The following is a 20,601-nucleotide window of genomic DNA, read 5'->3' as shown; positions in this document are numbered from 1 at the left end:
TCCAGGATCGCTGCAGATACGAAATTCATGGATGCTAAAGTCTCTAATTTAAAATGGTGTAGCATTTGCGTATAAAATGCACATCTTCCTGTATACTTTACATCATCAATAGAATACTTATAATACCAAATACAATGTAAATGCTAGTTTTTATACTGCACTTTAAAATTTTTTGTATTGTTTTTATATTGGTTTCTTTTCCTGAATATTTCCAATCTGTGCTTGGTTGAATCTGCAAATGTGTGACTCCCAAATATGAAGGTCTGATTATACCTTAAGAACTGTAGTGAAGATTAAATAATGCCAATCAAATATTCAAAATAGTGAGCTCATGATAAATATTGGCCATCATTGCTATCAATATAATAATAATCATCATTATCACTAAGAATAAGGCAATTAAAGGCTTTAGTGAAGATTTTTTCTATTTTCTAAATCATAAGGAAGGAACAGAAAAGACTGTTTAACTCCTTCTAGATTCTATAAACAAACTGTAAGAAGTGATAATTTGATTATCGACTCAGGCATTAAGTACCCCTAGTCTATCATAAAGTCCAAGAACAGTATACTGAAAACAACACCTGATCCATCAGCAGGCAAATCTCTATACAACACAGGACTGATTTTTGAGTACTAGCAGGTTTTTAACTCTGTGTATATACATGTACTTAAGAAGTAATAGTCACCAACTCAAGCAGAAAAGCTTCAATAATTCACTTTGGGGCTAAAATACAAAAGAGGCAAGCATGTCTCTAACACCAAATTTAGAAAGCAATCCTTTGGAGGCAGTCAGTTATTTTAAACCTATTTAAAACTTCACTTTTGAAAGGGCATAACAGCCAAAGTTCTGAATGCTTTAAGCTGAATTTCCTTTTACAAAATCCTACTGCTCACCAGGTCAACAAACCAAACTCAATACAACAGTCTGCACCGAATATGAGATTCTCAAAGAAAGGTATAAAATAAAGTCAGCAAATGATATAAAAATTCCACAGAGATGCAATTAAAGATACAATACATATTAATTTTTAAGTACATAAGACAATCACATTACATTTTTTTTTTTAATGCAGGCAAGACTTAATGCAAAACACGAGTCTTCAACATAGAGAAAACTTAAGAGTTATTAAGTTTTCTTCAACATTGACCCATCCGTCTCTTTAAACTGTAACTTTTTGTCCTAAAACTATTTAAGGGGTTCTCCCATGACTGTCTCTTTCACTGAATCTACTTGCTTCTGAACCCAAAATCAGATTTCGTGAGTTTCAAGACCCCATTTCCCAAAGTGAGAATCAAAGACATTCTGGAAATCACAATTGGGAAATACAGCAGCATTACAACAAAGGGCAAATGTTTTGTTTGATTTCCCAAAGAAAAGACTTGAGAGTTTTCTGAAATAAAATCAAAATCCAGTTTTAAAATTCTGCTTTAAATCTTATTTAATACAATTTAAAAATCCAAGGAATATTATTTATTATATAATCCACCTAGAATAAGTTCAAATGTAGTGGATAAGCAATATAGTACACCAATTAAAAGTTCATGACTAAATTAAAAAGAAAAGTTTAAGACTAAGTTTTAGAATCAGAAAAACAGGCCAGGTGGGGTGGCTCACGCCTGTACCCAGCACTTTGGGAGGCTGAGGTGGGCGGATCACCTGAGGTCGAGAGTTTGAGACCAGCCTGACCAACATGGAGAAACTCCATCTCTGCTAAAAATACAAAACTGGCTGGGCGTGATGGTGCATGTCTGTAATCCCAGCTATTCAGGAGGCTGAGGCAGGAGAATCACTTGAACCTGGGAGGCAGAGATTGCAGTGAGCAGAGATCGTGCCATTGCACTCCAGCCTGGGCAACAAGAGCGAAACTTCATCTCAAAAAAAAAAAAAAAAAAAAAAAAAAAAAAAAAAGATTCAGAAAAACATAGGTTTGATTTCTTCTTCCTCTTGTTTCAAGCTGTGTAAGCTCAGGCAAATTATTTAACTTCCTAAGCCTCAATTGTCTCAAAAATATCTATCTCATGGGTTTCTTCAAGAGTATTAAATATGACGATAAGACATAAGGCATTTGATGAATTTTTTTTTTTAAGGCAGGATTACACTACCCTTCTCGATATCTATTTTAATACCTAAAGGTCAGTGATAGGAACAATATTAATGATAATAGAGGATACAACTTATTAAACAAGCATACTTTCAACACTTCATTTATTTATCCTTATTGATCAACAAAATACATAAGCTAGTTAGATTTTTACTCTTTATTTCTCTAACTGCTAGTAAGTTTGGGCATCTTTTTATATGCATATTTGACATTTTAGGTTTGATTCTGACATTAAAAAACTCAGAAGCTGGAACTTGAGGAATAATACTGTAATCTGTTACCATTTTTTCCTCTCTTGTTCCTAATCAATAAGTTTATTTAAATCATTATATTATCTCTATAACAAAATTCAAATTATTAATCTTACTTTATTTTGTTTCTTCCCTCCCTGCTTTTTTTTTTCCCCCCCTGTATGACTCAAGCTTTCCAGATGCACTACTGAAAATCACTTACTGACTAGTGGAGTAAAGGCTTCAGAAATTACTGACCAATAGAATTTATTTTGCATCCCTATATACACATTGTTAGCAGGCATTTATTTATTTCTGCAACAAATATTGAAGATGCCTCACTATAGGTAAAGTTTATTGCTTTAACTACTGAACCACAGTCCTCAAATTTTTAATCCTATGCTACAGACAGAGGAGTAAATGAAAATGTTGACATAGTTTTTAGTGGACATAGTTTTTCTTCTGAGTTGTCTAATCTTACTTTTTATATGTGCACAACTTTGTTTAAGTCACAAAAAAAGCAGGGAGGAGCAAATAAGAAATTTCTTTCCTATAACACTGTTGACATGTATTTGGAAAACTGGAGGAGGGCACGATGAACCAAACTGAAGAACATAAACTGTCAAAGAAGAGCATGAGTTAGAATTAATAAGTTCAGCAAGGTTGCAGGATACAAGATTAATGTGTAAAAATCAACTGCACTTCCATACCCTAGCAGTGAACAACCTGGAAAGTAAAATTAAGAGAGCAATTCCAGGCCAGGCGCAGTGGCTCACGCTTGTGATCCCAGCATTTTGGGAGGCCGAGGCAGGTGGATCACGAAGTCAGGAGTTCAACACCAGTCTGGCCAACATAGTGAAACCCCATCTCTACTTAAAAAAAAAAAAATTAGCCAGGTGTGCTGGTGTATGCCTGTAATTCCAGCTACTCGGGAGGCTAAGGCAGGAGAATCACTGGAACCTGGGAGGCGGAGGTTGCAGTGAGCCAAGATCGTGCCATTGCACTCCAGTCCAGGCGACAGTGCAAGACTCTGTCTCAAAAAAAAAAGGAAAAGAGAAAAAAAAAAAAGGCAATTCCATTTACAAAAGTATTAAAAAGAATACGGCCGGGCGCGGTGGCTCAAGCCTGTAATCCCAGCACTTTGGGAGGCCGAGACGGGCGGATCACAAGGTCAGGAGATCGAGACCATCCTGGCTAACACGGTGAAACCCCGTCTCTACTAAAAAATAAAAAAAACTAGCCGGGCGAAGTGGCGGGCGCCTGTAGTCCCAGCTACTTGGGAGGCTGAGACAGGAGAATGGCGTGAACCCGGGAGGCGGAGCTTGCAGTGAGCTGAGATCCGGCCACTGCACTCCAGCCTGGGCGACAGAGCATGACTCCGTCTCAAAAAAAAAAAAAAAAAAAAAAAAAAAGAATACAATGCATACGAACAAATTTAACAAAAGAAATGCAATATTTTTACATTTAAATCTATAAAACACTGGCCAGGCGTGGTGGGTCAAGCCTGTAATCCCAGCACTTTGGGAGGCTAAGGCAAGCGGATCACTTGAGGCCAGGAGTTCGAGACCAGCCTGGCCAAAATGGTGAAACCCTGCCTCTACTAAAAATACCAAAACTAGCCAGGCATGGTGGCACAGGACTGTAATCCCAGCTACTCAAAGGCTGAAGAACAATAATCGCTTGAACCAGGGAGGCGGAGGTTACAGTGAGCCAAGATCATGCCACTGCTCTCCAGCTTGGGCAATAGAGTGAGTTGTCTCAAAACAAACAAACAAAACACTAAAGGACATTAGGGCATTAAAAACATGGAATGTTTTCCCATGCCCTTGGATTGTTAAGACTTAATATTATTGTAAAGGCAATACTACCCAAACTCATCTATAGATTTAATACAACCCCTATCAAAATTGCAGCTGCTTATTTTGCAGAAAATGACAAACATCCTAAACTTCATATGAAAATGAGAGATCCAGAATAGTCAAAACAATCTTGAAAAAGAACAAAGTTGGAGAACTCACACATCCCACTTTCAAACCTTACTACAAAGCCACAGTAATCAAGACAGTGTAGTACTGGCATAAGGATAGACATATGGACTGATGGAATAAAATTGAGAGCCAAAAATAAACTCTTAAATTTGCATTCAACTGATTTTTGAAAGGGATGCCAAGACCATTCAATGGGAAAGGATAGTCTTTTCAACAAACAGTAATGGACAATTGGATAGACACATGCATAATAATGAAGCTGGATCCCTACCTCATACCTTACGCAAAAAATTGACACAAAATGGATCAGAGTATTAAATGTAAGTGCTAAAAGTAAACATAGGTGTAATTTTTCCTGTCCTTGGATTAGGCGATGGTTTCTTATGACACCCAAAGCATAAAAAACCAAAGGAAAACAACAGAGATCTTTAAAATTAAAAATGTATGTGCTTTAAAGGACACTATCAAGAAAGTGAAAAGACAATCCACAGAATGGGAGCAAATATTTGCAAATCACATATCTGATAAGGAACTTGTATCTAGAATATGTCTAACAACTTACAATTCAACAATAAAAAGGCAGATAACCCAGTTTAAAAATGGGCAAAAGATTTGGATGAATGTTGCTCCAAAGAAGATACATAAATGACCAATAAGCACATAAAAGGGTATTTAATATCATCAGTCATTAGGAAAATGCAAAGCAAAGCCACACAGAGATACCACTTCACACCCTCTAGGACCAATACAATCAGACAGACAATAACAAGTGTTGTGAGGATGTAAAGACAGTCTAACCTTCATACATTGCTACTACAAATGTAAAATCATGCGCATCTTTGGAAAACAGTCTGACAGCTCCTCAGAGTTAAACATAGTTACCATATGACCTAAAAATTTTACTCCTATGTACCTACTTGGAAGAAGTAAAAACATATTCTTACAGAAACTTCCAAATGAATGTTTATAACAGCATTATTCATAATAGCCAAAAGTTGAAAACAATCCATGCGTCCATCAAGTGTCAAAGCAAAAGTAAAATGTGGTATATCCATACAATGGAGTATATTCAGTCCTAAAAAGAAATGAAGTACTGATACATGCTGCAACATAGATGAGCAAGTAAAAGAAGCCAGACACAAAAGGGCACATTATTTGATTCCACTTATACGAATACAGAAATCCATAGCAACAGAAGGTAAATTAATGTTTGCCAAGGACTGACTGGAGGCAACAGGGTGTGACCACTAATGGAAATGTTTTTTGGGGGGGTGATGAAAATGCTCTGAAACTAGAAAGTAATGATGAATGTATAACTTTGTGAATATACTAAAAATCTCTCAGTTTTACACTTTAAAAGGGTGAATTTTAGTTTGTAAGAGTGTGAGGTATTTTTCAAACCTCTTCAAACCAGTCCAGAAGAGCTACACCAGTTATCAGCAAACACTTGCTACAAGCCTGTTGCAGATAAGACACCAAGCACCACAGGCAGATTGTGTCCTCTAAGAGTTTATAATCTGATTGAGAAGACAAATAAGGTGAAAATAAAACAAACTTTAGCTTGATATACAGTAAGAAAATGTGACAAGTTAACATATAATTCCTATAACTCCTACACACAGTGTACCGCTAGAAGAGGAAAAGATCACGTGAACTGGGGCAGGAGAAAAGGTGGAAAGAATTTTAAGCTTGAAAATAATCCACAGGATAGAGACATGCCACCTCCCCCCAGTGGGGGGAAAAACATAAGATCATGATAGAAAGAAAGTATGATTTGGATAGAAGGACAAAAAAGGAGGTAAATGTTTTCATTAAAAGGTGCGAGGTAGGAAAATACAAAACAAGTCATCAAAACAGAATTATCAAAGTGCATAGGATATATTTATATATATGAATGTATTGTATGTATACATGTATTTTTATATACATGTATTTTTGAAAGTACATACAGACAGTATAGTACAATACCGTTGAAGACATAATTAACTTTAGATATTAGGCAAAAGTTAAATCAAACTTCTCATATAAGTACAGTTATTTTTTGGGATACTTCACTTTATCTGGGGTATATAGCTAAGTTGTATTAGTAAGGAATACTTATCATACTTCAATATCAGATGAACTTGAGCTAATTTGATTACTTTTTCTTTGCTTCTTATCAAATACCTTTCTTCCTAATAATCCATTAGAAATGTCACAAATTAGCAGATTTTCATTTGGAAATATATTTGAGAAGGATATATTTTCCATCAAATCAGTAGAAAGGCAGCTATGAACTAATAAAGAAGAAATATTTGCTGAGGACTTAGTATAAACATAGTCATGGTTTATATTTTTAAGTAGTGTATTTCTAACATATACAAGATTCAATATGACTTTTGAGCAAACTTTTAAAATATAAGGCACCTTTTGGAACAGATAGGTCAGTCGGTTCACAATTTCTAATTTTACTTGAAGTACTGCTGCTAGGTTGTACTGAATTTTTTCTACCAAATTCATTTATACTATCTCCTACCCTAACTTCTTTCCTCAATTCTATGTCCTCTCTAGTATCCAGCAACTCCTCCTCCATTCTTCAGAACTAAACACATCTCACCATTCTATCATCTTTAAAAAAAAAATCTAATTCACTAACTCTGTTCACATGATTCCTTGCTCCTTTATGCCTCACAGATGATGTTTTTATAGAATACAAAAAAGAGAGGGATCTTTTAGGTAGCCATGTAAAATTCGGGAGGGAGACTCAAAAGAAAGTCCACATCGAATATCTAATATTCATTGCTGAGTACATTGCAGTTATTCAATTAATTCTTACTGAATGATTGAGAAGTCTAAGGGAACACAGCTAAAAGAGAAACTTAAAAACATCTTTCGTCTCCAAAAAAGGATTACAGTTTGAAAAAAATACCTAGGTGATTTTGATATGCTACCTCTTAAGCCAAAAAACAAAATGAAGTACATTTGTTTAAGTATACTTAGAACCTTGGAAAGTACTAATTTTCATTTTGGCAGTATGTCACCTGGTCAGTTATTTTGGATACATCAGTTTTACTGCTTTATAACTGTTCCTGCATATAACAATTCTGAAAAGCTACTGCCATTTTAAGATTTATTTTAAAAGCAGCCCTTTAATTATATTTGTAAAGATAATCCCCTCATGAACAAAGTAACATAGTTCTCACTACAAGATTTCATTACAGTATATGTATGGATTTAGTATAAAACTAACTGAAGGGGCAGTCTTCAGATGAGGCTGGATAAACAAATACACCAGAAAGGCCCTAAGAGAGCTTTGCACAATAGAAAATAGTTATTAAAGAACATTCATTATGTTATTCTAAGCTCACAATGATATAGTCAATATACTGGAAAACAAAGCCTTAAAAAGAAATAGTATTATGTTCTAGTACTTTAATCAAGTAAGATTATAATCTACCATGCTACTTTTAACCCTGATTTAACACTGGAGAGATCTTCTAGGCCAGCTGTAAAAGTAATTTCCAAATAATCATTAGTACAATTTGACCAAGCCACTAAATTTTTCAATATCCATTCCTTCTAAAGTGTGAAAGGTGATACAGGCTTTGGTAGACTATATTTTTACTCACAGGCAGCCAAAATTGAATTAACTTATATTCTACTCTCATATGCCCATAATTATGAAACTTGGGAATCAAGGATATATCTTTGACTGTTTTCATTCTCTCTTACCCAATCTACCTACATAGAATCACTAAACTATAACCAGACTAACTCCTTAGTATTTGTTATGGGTTTCCTTTGCTACACTCTCCCTACCTTAATTGAGGACCTCAACTCCTACTGGCCTCCTGAGCCTCCCTTTTCCTGCCTACTATCCAAAAATTTTTTTACATATGCATAAAATGTACTCCATTACTGAATAACTTCCTGGTTTCTTGTCTTTAAAATAAAACACAGAATTCTTAGTAAGGCATATCCATTCCTTCATAATCTGTAGCCTGCCCCTCTCTGTAGTTTCAAACCTTTTTGGCATGCCCCTTTTCCAGCCTATGTTCTAATAATCTAAGCCATCATCAGTTCCCAAAAATCAAATTGTTGGCCCAGATTCTCCAGTATGACTAACAGCCTTCTACTAACCATCACACCTAGGAGGGCTCCTGACTTACTGCCTCACTAGTCTAAATTAGGTGACCACCCCTACCACCAGTGCTCCAACTGCACCTTATCTTGATCATAGCACTTAGATATTGTAACATAATCTCTGTTTACCTGTCTATAAACCATATAAAATGGGTGGGCTGAAGTCTTTTATTTCACCATCTGCAATGCCTAATAGTTTCAGAGAAAAGACATAGGAATCACTCAGTGTTTGACGAACAAGCGAACGAGTATGAGATCATGACCATGTTCACATCACACTGGGTATTTCATATTTCAAACATTAAGACTAAGTAATGGGTCTTACCTAGACACTGACTTTTCTTTTCACTACGTGCCAATCTACAATATCCTTACCACTTTATTTCTGCAGAAAGCACTTTCTTGCTTTGTTCTGACTAGTCCATGAAATCTCAAAAGCTGAGAACCTCTTCGTTCACAGTTGAAGACATGGACTTGGGTTAAGAATTGGCCTAAACATCACTTGGCTAATAGCAGTTTAGATCCCATGCTAATTTTACTACATAATACCTCGAAATGATATACACAGTTTGAAAAGTCACAATTGTTTATCATCAAGAGGTTAAAAAATATAGTAAAGGGACCATAAGCACAATAGTGGGAAAAGGGAGCACTTAAATGACTTAATTATATTCATAGGAAGTGTGTATTCTATATGAAAAATACAATGAATCTACTGAATTAAGATGTGAATGAAAATAAAGATTATAGCAGAATAAAAGCAGTTTTGGAAATATATATTAAGGGCCATAAAAATGTTCAAATCTTTTGGCCCAACTTCCATTTACAGCATTACTTCCACTTAAGAGATTCTACTCTAAGCGAATAAAGCCCCTACAGGCGGAAAATCCTGTACATATAAGGATGTTCACTGACTCATTATTTATATAGAAAAAAAGTAAAAGCAAAAAGTATGCAAGAATAGAATGACTAAATTATGGTTCATCCACTGACAAAATACTGGGCAACATTTTAAAGATTTACAAACACGGCCGGGCGCAGTTGCTCAAGCCTGTAATCCCAGCATTTTGGGAGGCCAAGACGGGCGGATCACGAGGTCAGGAGATCGAGACCATTCTGGCTAACACGGTGAAACCCCGACTCTACTAAAATAATACAAAAACTAGCCGGGCGAGGTGGCGGGTGCCTGTAGTCCCGGCTACTCGGGAGGCTGAGGCAGGAGAATGGCGTAAACCCGGGAGGCGGAGCTTGCAGTGAGCTGAGATCCAGCCACTGCACTCCAGCCTGGGCGACAGAGCGAGACTCCGTCTCAAAAAAAAAAAAAAGAATTACAAAACACTATATAGAAAACCAGGAAAATCTTCATGATCCAATGTTAAAAGAGGAATAAATTTATAGCATGAATGTATGTATTTAACCATAATTACATTCATTATACAATATTTTTATGTAAAAGCTTAATAGGAAACTTAGTAGGAAAAACATAAAATTTGATACTTTTCCCATTTCCCAAATAGCATGTAGTTTGTTTTCTCACATTGGTTCTACAATTGAAAAAAAATTAAAAAGTCTTCAACTTTGAAGCTCTTGAAAATTTTTAAGTTCTAAATTCCACAGTTTAAACTTAACATATCAGAAAACTATATGCAGTTTTGGTTTCCAAGAAAACTAAAGGAATGGATTGTTACTGGATTATAAAATTTTTATGAGACACACTAAAACTGTGGTGTTTATCTTCCAGTTTAAAATATCAGAATCATAAGAACCATATGATAATCAGAGTAGATGGCAATGTGGCTCAACAGCTAGGTAACTAATTATTAGAGATTCAGATATTGAACTTCATCCTGGGACAGTTATAAGCTTATTGCAAATTATATGCGATTTTAAGGTCTAGTTTTTAGACACCCGCATATGAACACTGAGGACAGTGCAGTGGCACCCTGACACATACTAAGAAACATGAGTAACTGGAAAGATTGAAGAACTGTAAGAAAAACCTCTTTCCCAACAACACCTCCCAGTTCTTAATATGAGTATCTGGATTACGCAGATCACTTTAGCCCCAAGCCTACAACTGCTTCTTTAGCAGTGAACATGGGGGTCCAGAAATAGAGCCAGAGTGGAAATAAAAGTAGAAGGAACTCAAAACACTTCTGTATATAGATCTTTCTCTTATTCAATTAAACAAACCTTATTGTCCAGATAAAAATAGTTAACTAAATTACACCAATTCTTTGCTGTCAATGTTGTCCACCATTTCTGGGTTTCATGTTTTCTTTCCTCTGTAAAACTTGCTCAGTATTTAGCAAGTCCCACCCATCTTCTGTCACTCTAATTAGTCCTATATCCCCACATTGAAATATATTCAAATTCATTTATTCAACAATTGTTTGTTGAGTTCTTACTATGTGCAAGCCACCAAAGGGATCCAATGACTACCAAACTGGGTCTCCCTTCAGTCTTTGTAAACTGCCTTTAGATTGATTCTATTCTTTCCAAAATATGGTACTTAGCACTAAAGCAAAATATAGCACATAGTTTCTTTAGTTATAAACTCTAGATATAACGAAGAAATGCTTGCTTTGTTTTTCAAAGCAGCATTACATTTTTAAATGTCCTTTACAAAAGATGCGCTCAGGATTATTTAAACTAATAATTTCAAGCAGACCCTTTGGCTCAAACTGTGGGCTAGAGGGGTAATTTCTTATTTTAAGGAAGAAATATCATAAGATTATACAAAACCATGAACATTAATTTCCAAACTCAGAAACAAGTAATACTGTTACAACATATCTAATTCCTGTCATTAAAAATATGTGCATGCCTAGCACCTGAATGCTATCATATCCCACAGCATTTCTTTAGTTTTCTGTTGTTTGCAATAAAAGTGAAAATGTTATTTAAGTAAACTTGTTTCCACAGTATAGGATAGTCAATTCAAAAGCCTTTCCTTTAACTTTCCTTATACATTCCCATTTTCTCCTCTACCATGCTCCAAAACACATAAACACAAAGTCTTGAAATGAATATACACCTCCATGAAATGCAGTATTCTAAAAGCAAGAATGGAAAGATAAAAAACGAGTTCAAGTCTTCCAGCTGATAAACTGGGCTGTAAGTCAAAAGCCCTAAATTTTAAACATAACAGAACACAGTAACATTTAGGCTATATAGTGTCACTGTTACTAAAGATTACACCTTAATTTTAAATACCAGAGCCCAAGCATAGAAGCAAAGAGTATCCAATAGTAAATACATATTACTTTCACAATTACCTCTAAATCTTTCTTAAAATACTAGAAGTTATTAAATCTGACAAAACTGTATGTTCAGGCCCACTCACAGAATCAAAACATTGGGGGAAGGGTAGATTCAAGTGATATTCAGGAAGTGTTACAAATGTCAGAACTGGGTGAACAACTGAACTGGAAGTATGGTAAAGAAGTGTCAAGGATTATCCGAATTTCTACTTTACGCAAATGAGTTGATAGTGAAAACATTAACCTACTTCATGTATTTTTTAAGAATAGTTTTCTTTCTCTGGGTGACAGGTCAGAGTAAGGAAGAATTAAGGAATGAGTTCAGACTTACATACTTTGGAATTTCTGTTATTTGTGGGACATCAGGAGGTACCTGGTAGACAGCTGAATCTGGCTCAGAAGAGAAATACATTCTGAGATAGATTTGTGAGTCGTCATTATACAGGTGGCATGTAACAAATCATGTGAATAAATAAGATCAACAGGAAGGGAGAAGAGAAATAAGTTTGAAGCACCTCCTGGAGAATACAAATACTTAAAGAGGTAGATAGAGGACCAAGACCTAGCAAAAGACTTAACAAATGGGAGGTCAAAGACATAAGGAAACAAGAAGAAGAGAATATCCCAGAGATGAAGCTGTTTCAAAAAGGAAGGGGTTGGGGGAAAGGTGGTCGAATAAAATGTCCAGAAAATGATTCTTTTCTCATTATCTGTCCCCAAGTTTCATAAAAGAGCACTGCTTTTCTAACTTTAATCATTGGAAGAGAGGCTGTGACTGTTATTCACTATAATCTATGCTCTATCTTTAGTACAAACTTACAAACACTAAACCTAAAGCAAATGTAAGCTCAAGTTTTTGGTGTTATTGCACTATCTCTCATTTTTTATTCTAGTTTCTACGTGCTATATGTTCAAAATGCAAGATGCTACCTATTTTAATTATGATGAAAAAGAGAGTAGGTCTGTTTCACCTGCCGGGTAGAGCATTAAACAGCATTTACTAATATAAATAAATGCCATATAATGATGTCAATTAGACTAGATTTGGGGGTGAGCGGTAAAAACAGGCAAGTAAAATTTGGGAGGCGAGGGGTAAAAACGAGCAACTAAAATGTTCAATAAGGCAGCTGCCAAAATCTGAGAGAAATATCTACAACTGTTCAAAGTACTACTTTTTTATAATACTCTTTCATAAGAGCATCACCAAAGTTAACAATTTTAAACTTCAGTCATTGACAAACTCCTGATACATAGAACATGAATGAATCTCAGAAGATTTCTGCTAAATTAAAAAAAAGACATAAAGGGCTATATATAATTCCATTTTTATGTTCTAGAAAAGGAAAAACTATAGAGACAGAAACCAGATCTAGTTGCCTTGGGCTGCAGTAGGGGCAGGAAACTGATTACAAAGGGACACATGGGAACTTCTGGGGTAACGGAAATACTTTGATTGTGGTGGTGGTATTAAGATGGTGTATGTTTGTCAAAAGTCATCAAACTGTACACCTAAAAGACTGAGTTTTACTGTATAAACTATACCTCAACACACCTGACATATTAAAAAAAAAATTCAGTCATCAGATCAGTATTTTAACTGAATAGCATTTTTCTCCCCAATGACCTCTGAACGTTTTATTGGCCTCCTGCTCCCCAAAGGGTACCCTGCTTCTGCTGGCTTAATGTCTCAGAACTCTGGTGTCACTGGTCTCAGACACCACTCTGCCGTCCACTATCCAGCGGGTGGTGGTCTTTTGGATAGTTTGCATCAAGTTGCTGCTGTCCAGGGCATCACCAAGATTGAAGTCCTTGCCTTCTTCAAGCAGGCAGTGGTAGGTGGCACTCTCAGCCTCCAGCTTGACCTCAGTGTTCAGCAGGGCCTCGTACTCCTGCGTCTGGTGCTGCCCCTCTGCCTGGGTCTGTGCCAGCCCTGACTCCAGGTGCAGCAGGATTCTGTTGAGCTGCTCTATCTGCAGGACATAGCAGGTCTCCACCTCCCTCGGGCTGTTCTCCAGAAGCTGGCCTTCAGATTTCTCATCGAATCCAGGTGGATCTCCAATAACGACCATATGTCTCAGCTCCGTGAGTGTCATCTCAGCAGCTCCAACCTCCACGGGCTGAGTGGTGACCACTATGGTGCTCTTCTCAATCTGCTGAGACCAGTACTTATCTAGCTCCTCTTGGTTCTTCTGAGCTAGCTCGTCGTTTTGGGCCTGGATGTCTGCCATGATCTTGGCGAGGTCCTGAGATTTGGGGGCATCTACCTTCATGGTCAATCTAGAGCTGGCAAGCTAGGCTTGTAGGCCTTTTACTTCCTCTTTGTGGTTCTCCTTCATGAAGAGCAGCTCCTCCCTGAGAGCCTCGATGTCTGTCTCCAGCTATGGCCAAGTGACACTGGTGTCACCAATGACCTTGCAGAGCCCATGGATGTCGTTCTCTATAGACTGGCACATGGCCAGCTCTGTCTCGTACTTGACTCGAAAGCAAGATGGGCATTGTCAATCTGCAGAACAATGCAGGCATTGTCCACAGTATTTGTAAAGATCCGAGCCCTCAGATCCTCGATGGTCTTGAAATAATGGGCCCCAGTCTCTGACCTGGGGTCCCTTCTTATCCAGGTGCTCCCAGATGTTGCTCTCCAGTCTCTGGTTCTTGGTCTCCAGGCTCCTCACTCTGTCCAGGTAGGAGGCCAGATTCAGGCTTTGGAGGGTCTCTTTGTTCTGGATGCCTCCCATTCCTGCCAGACTCCGGGCCATCCACTTGGCCAGGCCCCTGGACCCCAAGCTGCTGCGCAAGCTGGTGGAGCAGGACACGGAGATCTGGGAACCAGAGCCCCTGGCACCTGCATAGACGCTGGCTGCACTGCTGACCGGTCAGGCGCCATAGTTGGGTGGCTGGACGGAGCCCAGGAACCAGTAGTTGATGGAGAAGGTGGAGCGAGTGGTGAAGCTCATGCTGTCCGGGGAGGAGAGCGAGAGGACAGGACTCAGGCTTTGCTGACCCTGAATAGCATTTTTTACGTGCTGTAACGTATTTCTCATTAGTTAACTTATCTGATTATATATAATACTTAAATTGGCAAAGAAAATAAAAACTAAAATAAATCCAAAGATTAAAACAAGAAAGTATTTAGATACTTCACCTCTTGCAATACTCCAGTATCTTACTGGATACTGAACTGAACAAATCAGTTCAGAAAATCAGAACAGAACAGAACAAAAAACTCTTCCTGTACTTCACGATCCTCCCTAACAGCTTAAAAAGGAATGCTGCTTTAAATTTTTCTTCATGTTTATAAAGTTATGTACATATTGTTAGGGATATATGTAAATAAAATATTCCTACCCCCAAAGCAAGAAGCTCTCAAGGACACAGCTCTACCTAAGAAAATTATATTTTGAAATTAAGAGAAATATACTTGCCATTCACTAATCTTAGATTTAAAAACATACCTTTAAGAAACACCATATGACTCAATTCTAACTAAACAACAAATATATATTGAATACCTAAAACAGGAGCACCACTGTGATGATGTTATAGACATACAGATGAAGATAATACAAAATCTCTTTGCTTTCACAGAGCTGACGGTTTAGTATGGCTGACAAATATAGGAACAAATTATTTTATCAAGAGATACAAGTAAAAAACTGTACAAATGCTATGAAATGGAATGATCAGGGAAACTTTTGCAAAGGCAGTGCTTTTTCTCCTTAGAAAAAATTTCTGGTCCTTGAGCTGAAATTCTGAAAAGTAATGTATGTCTATAGAAGAAAAGTGGGGAAAATACACAAATAGATATTTTCATGGCTAATGTCAATGCTTTTCCACCAGTAATCTATTTTGAACTTATGCAGATCTCAGAATTTGAGGCCTCTGAAACTGCTCTGGGTTTCATCAGAGAAAGTAACACATTACAAGACCATCCACACTAACAACAAATACCTATATTAGCCACAGTATGTAAAAATTTGCTTTGGGGGAGATGAAATGGACACTGATAGTTAAAGGAAGAGATACATAGGAAAAGGGAAAGAGAAAATAGTAAAAAGATTAGTAGAGTTAAATAAAAGCGTATGTCACGTGTGTCTTTCAGGATAACTTGAAGGTAAGCTTATGGAATAAATATTAGTTTCCGAATTCTTTTTTTAAAGGGGAAAGAATCAGTAGTTTTCAGGTCATGACATTTCAACTTTCAATCTTAGAGCTTTCTGAGGTATAAGCAGAATCCTAGGAAGACATTTTTTTCATGTACATCAATTTCAAAAAATAGTATTAATAAAAAATAAATAAATAATAAATGATGTTATGCCCAACTTAACACCATGTAAAATTTCAACTTGGTCATTACCATAAAAAACACCAAATTACATAGAGCATACACTCAGATGATCAATGTCTTTAGCTGGAAACTGGCAACCCACAATCTGATTCAAATAGACAACTAAAGGCAGGTTTTAAAATACTGAAAGGGTTGACAAGTAGCAGTGTTCAGAAAACTCTGTAATGTATTTCCTTGCCAGGATTAAAGGACATTTGTGCTTTACAAATACCAAATTAAGTATCATAAATATCAATAATAAAGACTAATATTTTAAAAGTAAATTATATCCAGAATTTAATAATTTATTCGTGTTTTAGACATTGTTAGTTTTAATGTATCTAGAATAGTATTTTTCAATAGTGCTCATATAAAAATAACCATGCATTTCATCTGCATAAGTGACCCAAATATGTTAATTCTAACAAAAGGAAATCCAGCATTTTAAAATTATGTCACAGCTTCTGAATTTCTCAGGATAAAAGTACATATATAATTATTTTAATAAATTAATATTGCTAATTTCTGAAGAAGTTTTTCTTTTCTGCCAAACAGCAAATACGTACAAAAGACAACTCTAAAGGAATTTGGTATATCCACGTTAAGAGATATGTTACACATGTAAGATGGCAAAGCAATTTACCTGCATGAATTATTTTGAAAATTTAATGCATTCTTGGGAATCTTTTTAATGCTTAACATTATTATTAAAAGTAACAAGAGTCACAATAAAATCATAAAAATACAGTTAATGTATAAATTAGCATGACTGATCATTTTTTAAAATTTCAGTATTTTTATAGTCTGAGAATAGCTTTTGCCAAATTTCCTAAAGCTACCTATTCCACAGATGCCTACATTCAATATATTCCACAGTACATGTATTTAAAAATCAATATCCTATTTATATGCATATTTGAATACACAAACATTTTGTGTACTATACATAAAGTAACAAGGTGGTTAAAAAAAAAAAGACTATAATCAAATAATGAATCAGCTATAACTGACCAAAACATTTTAGAATTACTCTTGTAAGCCCCACAAGAAAAACAGTGTCACTAACTTCATAACCAAGACTACCCTTTCACCAAAAATTGTGTTATAAATTTTGAAGAGCCAGGGTGGTAGAATGTAAAGAATAGAGGTTTTAGAATTAGATATATTTTAGCTGGAATCCTACTTCTAACACTTGCTAGATTTGCTACCCTGAACAAGTTTCTTAAACATGATGAACCTCAATTTCCTCTGTAAAAAGAGAACAGTATCACTCACTTCACTGAGTAGTTGGGTGGTTCAAATCATGACACACAGTATCGTGGTTAAGGCTTACGGGTAAAGTATAAACTCTGAAATCCTTTCTCCACTTTCTTTAACTTACTAGTTGTGTGACCTTGGGCTAGTCACGTAATCATTCCATATCTCAGTTTTCTCATACAACTAACTTCAACTTCATATTCAACTTTTCAATACCTTGAGGAACTAAAAACTTTTTCCCTGGCACAGTTTCTGGCACATGGAAACATTCAATAATATTACATATTACAAACATAAAGCGCTCAACATAGAGCCAGACACACAAAAAAAACCCTTACTAAATCTTAGTTTCCTAAACTAAGTTTCAAGTGATGCTGTACAGTATCTAAAACTCAAATTCACTCCAGAAAATAAAGATTTGTCATAAAGATGAGAAAAAGACTATTTCAAATGCGTTAAAGGAATTCCTATAAGGTTGTATGTAATGGCAACAGTTCTGGAATAAGTGCACAACCTCCCAAGTTGAAGACTGTAACGATCAACATTCTCTGGCTATAAAAATACTGAAACTGTACAAAATGATCAGTCATACTAATTTACAGATTCAGCTACTATCCTACAATTGGTCATATACATTTCTATGAATGAAATGACTCTAAAGCTGAATTTTGTCTTTCTAACAACAGATGCTTTGACAACTTCAACTCAATATAAAATACTTAAACGAACTAAAAGCTTTAGACTGCTTACCAAAAATTGTTTTAAATATAAGATGGTAAAGAGTTACTGATTTTTAAAAGTATTATATATACAGAATATATAGCCTGAATTCAATTTCAGCTTCTTTGCCTGAAATACACAATTATAAAATGACTGGCAAGTATCAAATCAACCAACGCCCAAAGGATAATATTAAAATTTCACTGAAACTAGATATATAGAATCCTGAATCCATAAGAACAAATGTAAATCAGACTGATCATTTACTAATTATAGGACCATGGGCAGTTTTCTAAACCTTTCCAGCCTCAGTTTCCTCATCTGTAAATTGTAGATAATTATTGTTTCTACTTTTGGGCTTGTTAAAAGATTAAATGAGATATTATGGGGACAGACTTAACTCCTGGCAAATAGTAAGTCCTCAAAATCTTATGTGACAAAATCTTAGCTGGCAATGCTACATCAAGAAATGATCTCTCCTAATGATACAACTTTGGGAATAGAAAAAAAATATGTCTTAAAACATAATGCAATTTGACAAAACTCAATTCAATAAAATTGACTCCAGATTTACACCAAAAAAAAAAAAAATTACACACATCTAAAATTACTTTTATTAATTTATTTGGGTGACATATTCTACGCACATAAAATACTCTTTAAAATTACAATGATGGCCTTAAGAGACATGGAGTTTAAAATTCTTTTTAAATCAACCAGAAACACTAAAATCCCACTCTATTTTCATACCAGGAATATACAACCAAGAAACAGGTATCATCTCTCTAAAAGAAGAGGAAAATGCACTTTGAACTTAGATAATTGAAAAAGTCACAAATGGTATCAGTGTCAGCGCTGAGCAATACCTAGCTTCAAGACCAGAGCTCACACATTTCTTAAAGCAACGTAATCTAAGAAAACACTAGTGTCAGGGAATCCCTTATTCTCCTGCTGACTTACTACATGAATCTATACAAATCATATGGTCTATTACGTGTCAAGTATTTTCATCATTAAACGGAAATCATGCTGGTCACTTCTCTCACAGGGATATCAGAATATTTTTAAATGAACTCAGATCATCTTGAAAAAGGACTAGTTTTAAAATACAAAGAATTATTATAAATGACAACTGCTGAAAAAAGAAAAAACTGTGCCTAAAAAGTCCATCTTAAAATAATTTTTAAAGGCTATATAAGACCATAAATTACCACCAAACCTAACCTAGTATGCTCAGGATATTAAAATAAGCATGTTCAACTGAACAGTTAATTGTCAGGCTTCTATAAAGGTTCCTAGTTAGTTATTTCCCATTCATTTTTATGGCAAGCAAATGTGATAAACAGAATTAAAGTTACATTTCTCTAAAAGGAATTATTGTTTACCTCAGACTCCCTAATCACTTCACATAAAACTGAAATCTTAATTTAAAATTTTAGAATTTCTTCCAAATTATGCTTTTCCTAATAAGCACCAGAAAGGAGGATTAAATGAAATTAAATAAAACTCAAACTCCTGGTTTTTATTTACTCTTACATTATCAATTACTACATCTTATTTTGAGAAAGTAAAAATATCACAATGGGGTATATCAAACATGTAACACAGATATGTTCAAATATTTCTATGACAGTTTGATGATGGATTGGTACCAAAAAATTAAACCTGCAATTAGTTGAAGAAGCCTTAGAAAATACATTTTTCAGTGGGGTAGTCTGGCTGCAAGTAAAGAAAATTTTGTATTGGTATAGCTTTGCTCATATTTTTGAAATTTAATAATGATTACTATGAAGAACCAAGTTTACTGCCACAGTAAAAACTTTCCCTTTTCATCCCTAAAAAGAATCCCAAGTAGACAGTTTTTCTTTTTTCAAGTAATGTGTAACTTTTGCTTAAAAGCAGAAAATATTATAATGATCTCTACAACAGGTTCAAAAATGTTCTCAAATAACTTCAGTAAACAAGTTGTTGAATGACTTTAAAAAGGAAGCATCCTATATACATTTCTCAAACATTGAAAATTATCTATTTAATGTTCAACTGTAATTTACTTTCATTATTTACTTGAAATCTCTTTTCAAGTAAAAAATGTTATTGACAACTCTTCCGAGTCAAGAGAAACAATAAGCGACACTGTTGAAATTTTCTTTAGGTGTATTAGAAAATATTTCTCCAAATAATATAATTAGGATTATAAGATTACTGGAACACTTCTGATTTTTCCTTTCACCGAATTTTAATTTTTTTTTTTTTTTAATGGAAATAGATGATTAGCCACTGGTGAATATTCCAACCAACAGAGGGGAAGCAGAACAGACTACACTCCTTAAGGAAACAAACTATTCTCTCCAACTAGGTTATCAGAGATTTAAAGTTCAAGTTTAAATTTTACAATTTGATTTTTACACAATGTTTTCTCCTTTAAAAATGACGTATTTAATTGGTTTGGACCAAACAAAACATTTTTTTAAATTTAAAGAAACGTTTACGCTATCATAATGAAAGCTATCACACAACCTATGTTACTCACAAATTACTAAATATGTAGAATTGGGAAAATAAGTTGGGAAGAACTAATTCACTATAACTTAATTG

At 35.2% G+C, this 20,601-nt stretch overlaps 1 protein-coding gene and 1 pseudogene across 5 annotated transcripts in view; both read right to left on the bottom strand.

Moving 5' to 3' along the window:
* Nucleotides 1-20,601, bottom strand: part of NIPBL (NIPBL cohesin loading factor) — a 194,153-nt gene that overhangs the window by 170,987 nt on the left and 2,565 nt on the right. The window lies entirely within an intron of this gene.
* Nucleotides 13,253-14,659, bottom strand: LOC141406982 (keratin, type I cytoskeletal 18 pseudogene; annotated as a pseudogene).

Source organism: Macaca fascicularis, chromosome 6, assembly GCF_037993035.2.
Source record: "Macaca fascicularis isolate 582-1 chromosome 6, T2T-MFA8v1.1".
Taxonomy (NCBI): Eukaryota; Metazoa; Chordata; class Mammalia; order Primates; family Cercopithecidae; genus Macaca; species Macaca fascicularis.
Note: the sequence above shows the minus strand (reverse complement) of the source record. Positions and strands in the feature narration are given on the sequence as shown.